The 9,560-nt window shown below is 39.8% G+C and overlaps 1 pseudogene; it reads right to left on the reverse strand.

Moving 5' to 3' along the window:
- Window positions 1-3,744: 3,744 nt before the first annotated feature.
- On the reverse strand, window positions 3,745-5,102 carry LOC122475451 (annotated as a pseudogene).
- Between the last annotated feature and the right edge of the window lie 4,458 nt (window positions 5,103-9,560).

Raw genomic sequence — 9,560 nt, forward strand, 5'->3', positions numbered from 1 at the left:
ATGTCTCTGACCCACTACTCTGGACCCCAAAGGGGGCAGTAGTCTCTGCTCTGCACGACTCTTCTTTCTTGGTCTGAGAGATCTGCCCTAATCTGGGGCAAGGGTGGTGAAGGCCCTAGTATTCTTGGCTGGCTGTACTTAAGGTAGAGCCTTTTTACTATGAGTGGAGGTTAGTGGTGGAAGGAGCTCCTGATACCTTGGCCACACTCACCAGGAATTCCTCAACTTGAAACTGGAGGGCATTAGAAATGCTGGTGGCCTGCCCTTCCTGGCGAGGTATATTAAGATTTGTTTGGGAGCTAAAAAGAAGGGAGGGCACCGTCTTCTTGGCCACATTTACCCAAAGTAGAGCTTCTATCAAGCTGAGAGTGAAGAAGGAAAGAAGGAATGGGCCACGGTTCAAATGCCACAGATTCTTGCTGTTCTTACCAAGTTTTAGTATGTTTCCTTGAATAAACTTTTCTTCATTTATTATATGCCCTCAGGACAATTTCCAGAGACTTTAAATAATTGTATTTTTAAAGTTTATTTATTTATTTTTGAGAGAAAGAGAGGAAGAGAGAGGATTCCAAGCAGGCTCAACACTGTCAGTGTGGAGCCTGAGATAGTACTCTATCTCATGACTGAGAGATCACAACCTGAGCTGAAATCAAGAGTTGGACACTTAACCAAATGAGCCACACAGATGCCCCAATTATTGGGTTTTTTAATAGCTTTTACCAGATTTGCTTTTTTTCCTCTGGTAAGTGAGTCCATGGAGCTCCTCATGCTAACATCCAGCCATAACTTTTTAATGAACTGCCAAATTGTTTTTTGAGTGTTCGTACCATGTTATGTCCCAACTAGTCCCAGTTCTGCTACAGTCTCAGTCTCTGGTCAGTCTTTTCGATTTTAGTCAGTCTCATAGGTATGTAGTGGTATCTCCTTATGCTTTTAACTTTATATTCTGATGGCTAATAATGTTGGGCATCTTTGCATATGTCTATTTGACATCCATATATGTTTATTGGTGAAGTGCCCGTTTAAAGCTTTTTCCCATTAAGTTGAATTTTTCTTTGAGTTTTGAGAATTCCTTATCTACTATCACTACAAGTTCTTTATTGGATATATACCTTGCAAAGTTTTTCTCCAAGTCTGTAGCTTGTCTTTTCATTCTCTTAAGAGTGTCTATTGCAAAGTGGTTGTCTTTACTTTTGATGAAGTCCAAGTTATTAATTTGTTCTTTTATGCATGGTGCTTTTGGTGTTGTAGCTAATAAATCTTTGCCTATCCCAACATCATAAGGCTTCTCCTAAAAGTGTTATAGTCAGGGGCTCTGCTTTTAAGTATATGATCCACTTTGAGTTCAATTGTAGATATGAATTTGGGATGGAACGTCAATTTTTTTTCCCTACTGACATCCAATTGTTTCGGTGTAGTTTGTTGAAAAGACTATCTTTCTTTCCTGAATTGCCTTTGAGCATTGTTAAAAGTTAGCTAACTGTATTTATGTATTTGTGAGAATTGATTTCTGGACATTAACGTGCTTTACTATCTTTGTGCCCCTATCCTACCGTTCTGATTACTGTAGTTTTATGACAAGTCATGTGATGAGCTAGTATTAGTCCTTCAACTTTGTTTTTATTTTTTAGAGAAGAAGTTTGGTTTGGGTCTTTTTTTTATATCTTCCATGTCTCTATTTAACTTTTTAAACATATAGAATACAATTACAATAACTACTTTAATATTCTTCTCTGCTAACATTAATATGTTTCACTTCTGGGTCAGTTTTTTTTAATTTTTGAGAAGAAAATGTATTTATTTTGAATTAATTTGAAAAAACAAATAATATTCCTAGAAATGGAATATGAGTCTGTTACATTGTAGGTAGATTGAATGCAAGCACAAGTACAAAAAAGTCTCACTTTTGTACCCAAAGCATCTTAATACTTCAGGGACCGTGAAACCAAGAGTTGATGCTTAACGGACTAAACCAGCAATAATTGGTGGCACCCCAATGATTTTGTATTTCTACAAATATTATTGAGCTTCATTCTGGAACACAGTTAAGTTACTCAGAAACAGTTTGATGATTTGAGGTCTTGAGGCCAGAACAGCATTCAGTCTAGGGAAAATGACTCCCTAGCAACAAGCCAAGACTATTCTGTGTTGTCTTCACAGAGCCCTGTAAATCATGAGGGTTTCCATTCAGGCTGGCGGAAACAGACACTCTCCCAGGTCTTATGAAATCTCTGGACACCATTGCCTCTAATCCTCTCAGGTGGCTCTTTCTCCATCCTTGAATAGCTTTTTCACGTGTGTATACTGATCCATACTCCGGTACATCCTTGAAGGGAGCCCTCTGAAGTTCTCTCTCCATGCAGGTCTCTACTCTCTAGTATCTTGTGCTACGACTCTCGCCAGTCTCATCTTCGTCTCTCAACTCAGACCGCTGGACTCTATGTTTTCCCTCTCCCCGCACCATGACCTAGAAACTGTCAAAGGCAGTAAGCTGGAGTAGTCATGGGGCTCACCTCCTTTGTTTCCTGGCTCATAGAGATCAATCACTTTTCTTCATTGCTTGATGTTCAATGTCTTGAAAAAACCATTTTTTTTCATACATGGTATTTATTTTTTGGTTATTTCATATGGGAGGGTAAATCTGGACTCTGTTACTCTATCTTGGCCAGAAGCAGAAGTCTTTTCATTGTTTAATTTCATAAGTTAATCTTCATAAAAAATAATTACCTTGATGGGGCACCTGGGTGGCCTAGTCGGTTAAGTGTCTGACTTCAGCTCAGGTCATGATCTCGTGACTCATGAATTCGAGCCCCATGTTGGGCTGTGTGCCGACAGCTCAGAGCCTGGAGCCTGCTTCAGATTCTGTGTCTCCCTCTCTCTCTCTCTGCCCCTCCCTTACTCACGCTCTGTCTCTCTCTTCTTCAAAAATAAATAAACATTAAGAAAATAATCACCTTGGGAGGTAAGGAGGGTGGGCTGGAAGGCTGGAGTTTAAAGGGGCTGGATCAGACTCAGAGATGAGTGTGGAGGCAAGAAGAGAGAGACCAGGAGATCTCCATTCAGGCACACTGGGATTTGGCTCATGATTCCTAGTCGAGGAAGGTTTCTGCTTTTGCAGCCAGTGTCCCAGTCTTGTGGCTCAGGGTTGTTTGAGACTTGGAAGGAAGAGTTCTATGTAGGAGTTATGGCTGTCTCATCCCTGGGGCAAAGGACCTATTTCTGGCCCCTTTGGCATCTGAACAAAGCACTTTCCCAGGCATATCTTCCCCCAGGTATCGTTCTATCCCCCACCTATGGTAGGTGGGAACATCTTAAGGCCTGGCAAACGGTGTGGCCACAGCCAGAAGCTACCAGAATGCTCCAGCTCTCACCTAAGGCTGCCAGCACAATCTTGATGGCTGGCAGTGATTCCTCATATAAAAATACAGCGGTTCCAGACCTATTTCTTTTTTTTTTCCTCATCAAATTTTTGTTTTAATGGGCCTCAAAATTCTGTGACAGACCTTTGGTCAAGTTGTTTCCATTAAAAAGTACTGATTTTAAAAACTAATAACTTGAAACTGCCACACACACCACAAAAAAAAAAAAAATGGTCCACAAAACATTCTCCTTTCCTTCTGAAGGTTTTACAATGCATTGTTATCATCAACCGGTCTTGTACTATTGTACTTAAATGGCCACCTGGCGCAAATAGTTGTGACACCGTTCTTCCGCCACTGATCAAGGCAGGTATGGGCATAAGATTCATTTAGCTTTCTGAGCTTCCTGGGCAGACTTGGTGACCTTGCCAGCTCCAGCTGCCTTCTTGTCCACTGCTTTGATGCCACCCACAGCAACCTTCTGTCTCATGACACAAACAGCAAAACAGCCCAGAGGAGGATAGTCAGAGAAGCTCTCAACACACACACAGGCTTGCCAGGAACCATATCAACAATGGAAGCATCACCAGATTTCAAGAACGTGGAGCCATCTTCCAGCTTTTTTCCAGAACCATGATCAATCTTCTCCTTCAGCTCAGCGAACTTGCAGGCGATGTGAGCTGGGTGACAGTCCAGCACAGGTGTGTATCCAGCACCGAGATGGCCTGGATGGTCCAGGATAATCACCTGAGCCATGAAGCCAGCTGCTTCCATTGGCGGGTCATTTCTGCTGTCACCAGCCACATTGCCACGACCAACATCTTGAACAGATACGTTCTTGACATTGAAGCCCACATTGTCCCCAGGGAGAGCCTCACTCAAAACTTCATGGTAGATTCCAACAGACTTTACTTCAGTTGTAGCATTGACTGGAACAAACGTGACCACCATGCCTGGTGAACACCAGTCTCCACTCAGCCCACAGGGACAGTACCAATACCACCAATTTTGTAGACATCTGGAGGGGCAGACGCAAGGGCTAGTCAGTTGGATGAGTAGGTGGCAGAATGCAATCCAGAGCTTCAAGCAGTGTGGTTCCACTGTCATTGCCATCTGTACGGGTGACTTTCCATCCCTTGAACCGAGGCGTGTTAGCACTTGCTCCAGCATGTTGTCACCTTTCCAATCAGAAATTGCCACAAATGCCACTGTGTGGGGGTTGTAGCCAGTTTTCTTAATGTAGGTGCTGACTTCTTTAATGATTTCTTCGTATCTGTAGGGTGGCTCAGTGGGATCCATTTTGTTAACACCAACAATAAGTTGTTTTACTTGCCAAAAGGGCATGCTCATGGGTCTGCCCATTCTTGGGGGTGCCTGGTTCAAGTTTGCCAACATAACCAGCAACGATCATGACAGCACAGTCAGCCTGAGATGTGCCTGTAATCATATTTTTGATACAGTCTCTGTGTCCTGGGGCATCAATGCTGGTCACATAACACTTACTAGTCTCAAGTTGCCACAGGGAAATATCAATGGTGATAATCACGTTCAGATTCAGCTTTCAGTTTATCCAAGACCCAGGCATACTTGAAGGAGCCCTTTTCCATCTCAGCGGCCTCAGATCAGATGACCAGTAGTAGTAGACTTACCTGAGTCTACATATCCAATGACGACGATGTTGATATGAGTCTTTTCCTTTCCCATCCTGTTGTAGGTTTAGCGGTGGTTTTCACAACACCTGTGTTCTGGTGGCAAACTCATTGTGGAAAAGGTCTGGACCTATTTCCTAAAAAGTCTTTCTTTCTTCTTCAATTCCTTTGGAGCTCTTGTCAAAAAATCGGTTAACCCTATAAGAGTGGATTTATTTCTGGACTACTGTCTATTCCATTGATCAGTTTTTCCATCCTTTTGCCAATGCCATAATGAGTCTTGACATACTGTAAGTCTACCAATCTTTCCCTTCTTTCTCAAGATGGCTTTGGATACTCTAGCTATGTCACATTTCTATATACATTTTAGGATAAACTTGTCAATTTCTAAGAGCACTGCTGAGATTTTGATTGGGATTGTATTAAATCTATAGATCAATTTGGGAATCAACATCTTAGCAATGTTGTCTTTCAACCCAAGAACATGGTATTTATCTACATTTATGTAGGTCTTCCTCAATTTCTGTTAGCCATGTTTTGTAGTTTTCAGTGAACAGTTCCAGTACAACTTGGGTTAAGTTTTCCCCTAGTCATTGTACATTTTTGATGCTTCATAGATAGTATTGTGTTTTTTTAAGAATCATATTCTAATTATTCATTGATATTATATGGAAATATAATTGATTTCTATATGATGACCTTGTATCATGAAATCTTGCCTAATTCATTTACTATTTCTAGTAGATTTTTTTGGTAAATTCCTTAGACTTTGCTATTTACACAATGTGTCCTCTGAAAAATAAAGACATTTTTTTTCTTTCTTTCCAATCTCTATGTATTTGATTTCTATTTTATTACCTTATTGCACTGGCTATAACCTCAAGTACAATGTTAAATAGAAGGAATGAGAGCAGACATCCCTTTTCTCTTTTCAATCTAAGAAGCAAAGTATGCAATGTTTCACCATTGCATGTGATGCTAATTGCTGGTTTCTTATAGATATTCTTTATCAGATTGAGGAAGTTTCCTTCTGTTTCTAGAATTTGCTGAGAGGTTCCCCCATGTCCTCCAAATCATGGGATTTGGACAGGTGTTGAATTTTTCAAATTTTTTTTCTATATTTATTGATGTGATCATATATTTTTTCCTTCATTCTATTAATGTGGTAAATTATACTGATTTTTTAAATATTAAAGCAACCTTGCATTCCTGGTATTGACATGTGTGCACTTGTATACATATGCGCGTGCACACACACACACACACACACACACACACATTTTTCCTGCAACTGATTTGCTAATATTTGCTAAGGATTTTGTGTCTATATGCTTAAAGAATATTGGTCTGTAATTTTCTTTTCTTGTAATGTCCTTTGCTAGTTTTTTTTATTAAGGTTATGATACCTTCTAGAATGGTTAGAAAGTTTTTCCTCCTCCTGTATTTTCTGAAAGACTTCGTGTAAGATTGGTATTATTTCTTCCTTAAATATTTGATGTAATTCCCTAGTGAAGCTATCTGAGCCTAGAGTTTTCTTTGTGGGGAAATCTCAAAGTGTTAGTAAGTATAGGGCTATTCATGTGTACTGTATGTGTGTGTGTGCACATGCACATGAAATATGGAATTTTTGTGCCTTTTGAGGAATTTGTCCATTTTATTTAAGTTGTCAAATATATTGGCATAAGGTTGTCCATAACATTCCTTTATTGCTGTTTTACTGTCTTCAGGACATGTAATTACATCCCCTCTTTCATCCATAATAACAGCAGCTTGTATTTTCTCTTTTTCTTTAACTGAGCTAGTTAGGTGTTTTGTCAGTGTTATTGATCTTCAGATAACCAACTTTTTATTTTCTTGATTTTCTCTATTGTTTATTTTCTACTTTATTGACTTCGGTTCTTGTCTTTATTATATCCTTCTTTCTATTTTGGTTTTAATTCGTTCTTTTTTAAATTCTTAAGGTGGAATTTAGATGATTGTATGTATTTATTTCTTCTGTTGGCATTTCAAGCTATAAATTTCCCTTTAAGGACAATTTCTGCTTCCTTCCATAGATTTTGATATGTTTTAGTGTTCACCACTTCAAAATATTTTCTGATTTCCTTTGTGATTTCTTCTTTGACCCATGGATTATTTAGAAGTGTGTTACTTTTAAAGATCTGGGGATTTTCTTATTAACTTCTTACGGATTTCTTAATCTCTAGTAATGGCTAGAGAACATACTCTTATTGCAATGCTTTTTAACGGAGTATGACTCATTTTGCTGAACTTCCATATGCATTTAAAAAACGTGTGTTCATCAGTGTTGTGGTTTATAGATGTCATCTGTGTCAATTTGGCTTATGATGTGCAGATCTTCCATCTCCTTATTGATGGTTCCTCAGTTACTCCAAGAGGAAGGTTACATCTCTATATCTGTGATCTGTGGGTGTGTCTATTTCTTTAGTTCCTCAGTGTTTGCTTCTCTGCATTTTGAACATCTGGTTGTTTGGGGCATTCATGTTCAGAATGGCTGTATCTTCCTGAAGAATCTACTTTTATCGTTATGAATCAATTCTCTTTCTCTACAGACATGTCAAAATCCTTTCTACTTTCCCATGTATTTGTCATTGTTGGCACTCCTCACTACTTCATGTAAGTAGGCTTGCATCTGCTATTATAGCTGTTGAGTCCAAAGAGCTTCCTTTAACATTTATGGTAGTTTAAATCTGCTGTAGATGAATTATCTCAGCTTTTGTTTGCATGGAATGTCTTTATTTTCCCTTTATTTTTAAGGGGTGATTTTGCTGGCTATAGAATTCTAGATTGAATTTTTTTGCCGCATTTCAAAGATGTCACTTTATTGTCTTGTTTCTGATGATAACTCAGTGGGAAATTTTACTTTGAAGCAACTGCTATACCCAATGTGGACCTCAAACTCACAACCCTGAGATCAAGGGCCACATGCTCAGCAACTGAATCAGTCTTTAACTTTGCTTTTTAACCATTTAAATATGAGGAGTCCTAGTGTGGGTTCCTCTTTTTTTTTTCCCCCTGTTTATCCTGCTCAAGTTCCATTGTGCCTCTTGCATCTTTGGGTCTATGGTTTTCATCCAATTTTGAAACTTTTCTGCCACTATTTCTTTAAGTATTTTTCCACCCCAATCTCTCTCTCTTCTTTTGGGACTTCAATTTTACACACGTTAGACTAATTGATATTTTCCGCACAATTCTGAGACTCTGATTATTTTCTGACATCTCGTTCTCTGTGTGCTTCAACTGGATAGTTCTATCACCTTGTCTTCAAGTTTACTGACCTTTCTCCTGCAGAATCCAATTGCTAATAAATTTCACCTTGCAAGTATTTTATCAGCTCTAGAATTTTCACTTGATTCTTCTCTATAGTTTCATGTTCCCTGATGAAATTCCACTTTTTTTCATGCTTCTACTTTAAATTTTTTAATGTTTATTTATTTTTGAGAGAGAGAGCAAGAGAGCACATGCACTTGCATGCACACATGCACACAAGTGGGGGAGGGGCAGAGAGAGAGGGAGACACAGAATCCAAAGCAGGATCCATGCTCTGAGCTGTCAGCACAGAGCCTGATGCGGGGCTTGAACTCACTAACTATGAGATCATGACCTGAGCCGAAAGTTGGATGCTTAACCAACTGAGCCATCCAGGCACCCATTCACTCTTCTACTTTAAGTTCTTGACTGTAGTATAATAGATAATACAGTACCGCAATCATTTAAAGTCCTTGTCTGTTAATCAAACATATGTTTTATTTCTATGTCTGTTTACTCTTTCTTTCTTTCTTTCTTTCTTTCTTTCTTTCTTTCTTTCTTTCTTTCTTTCCTTCTTTCTTTCTTTCTTTCTTTCGCTCCTGGTTGTAGGTTCCCTTTTCCTGCTTTTTGTATGTCTAGTAATTTTTTATTGTGTTTCAAGCATTGTGGATGCTATGCTGTTGAGAACCTGGATGTTCTCTTTCTTTAGAGAGTGTTCACTGGTTTTCTGATAGGCCATTAGTGTATCAGCAGATGAACTTGATTCCATTGAGGTTTGCTGGTAGGCATTTTAGGGAGGGCCTAGAGTAGCCCCTCATAACCGTGAGGCAGAACACCATGTCATTGAGCCCTCCTGGATCCCCCCTTCAGCTCTCAACTACCCACCAGCCGTTCTCTGCTAACCCCAGCGGAGCACAGCCCTGTGCATTTCTAGCCAGTATATTCTGCCGAGATGCTGAGGTGCTCTGGGAAAAATTCTGGTACATCCCTGCACAGTCTTCTCCTTCCCACTCCTTGCCTTGCAGTTCTCTCCACCTCAGCAGTCCCGAGCACCACTGTGTCCCCCCTTCCCAGGACGCTGTCTGTGTATGTTCCATATCCCTGTGCCACAGCTGGGTGAGTGCGTCAGACAGAAAGCCAGGTTGTGGAGCTCACCTTGTATGCCCTCCTTCTCTTGAGAATTACAGTTCTCCTTTGTGTGAGGCCTAGTGTTCGGAACAGCTGCCTCATATATACTTTATCTAGTTTTATAGTTGCTTGTGGGGGAGGGGTAAATCTTCCACTC

This window comes from Prionailurus bengalensis, chromosome D4 (assembly GCF_016509475.1).
Source record: "Prionailurus bengalensis isolate Pbe53 chromosome D4, Fcat_Pben_1.1_paternal_pri, whole genome shotgun sequence".
NCBI classification, from domain to species: Eukaryota; Metazoa; Chordata; class Mammalia; order Carnivora; family Felidae; genus Prionailurus; species Prionailurus bengalensis.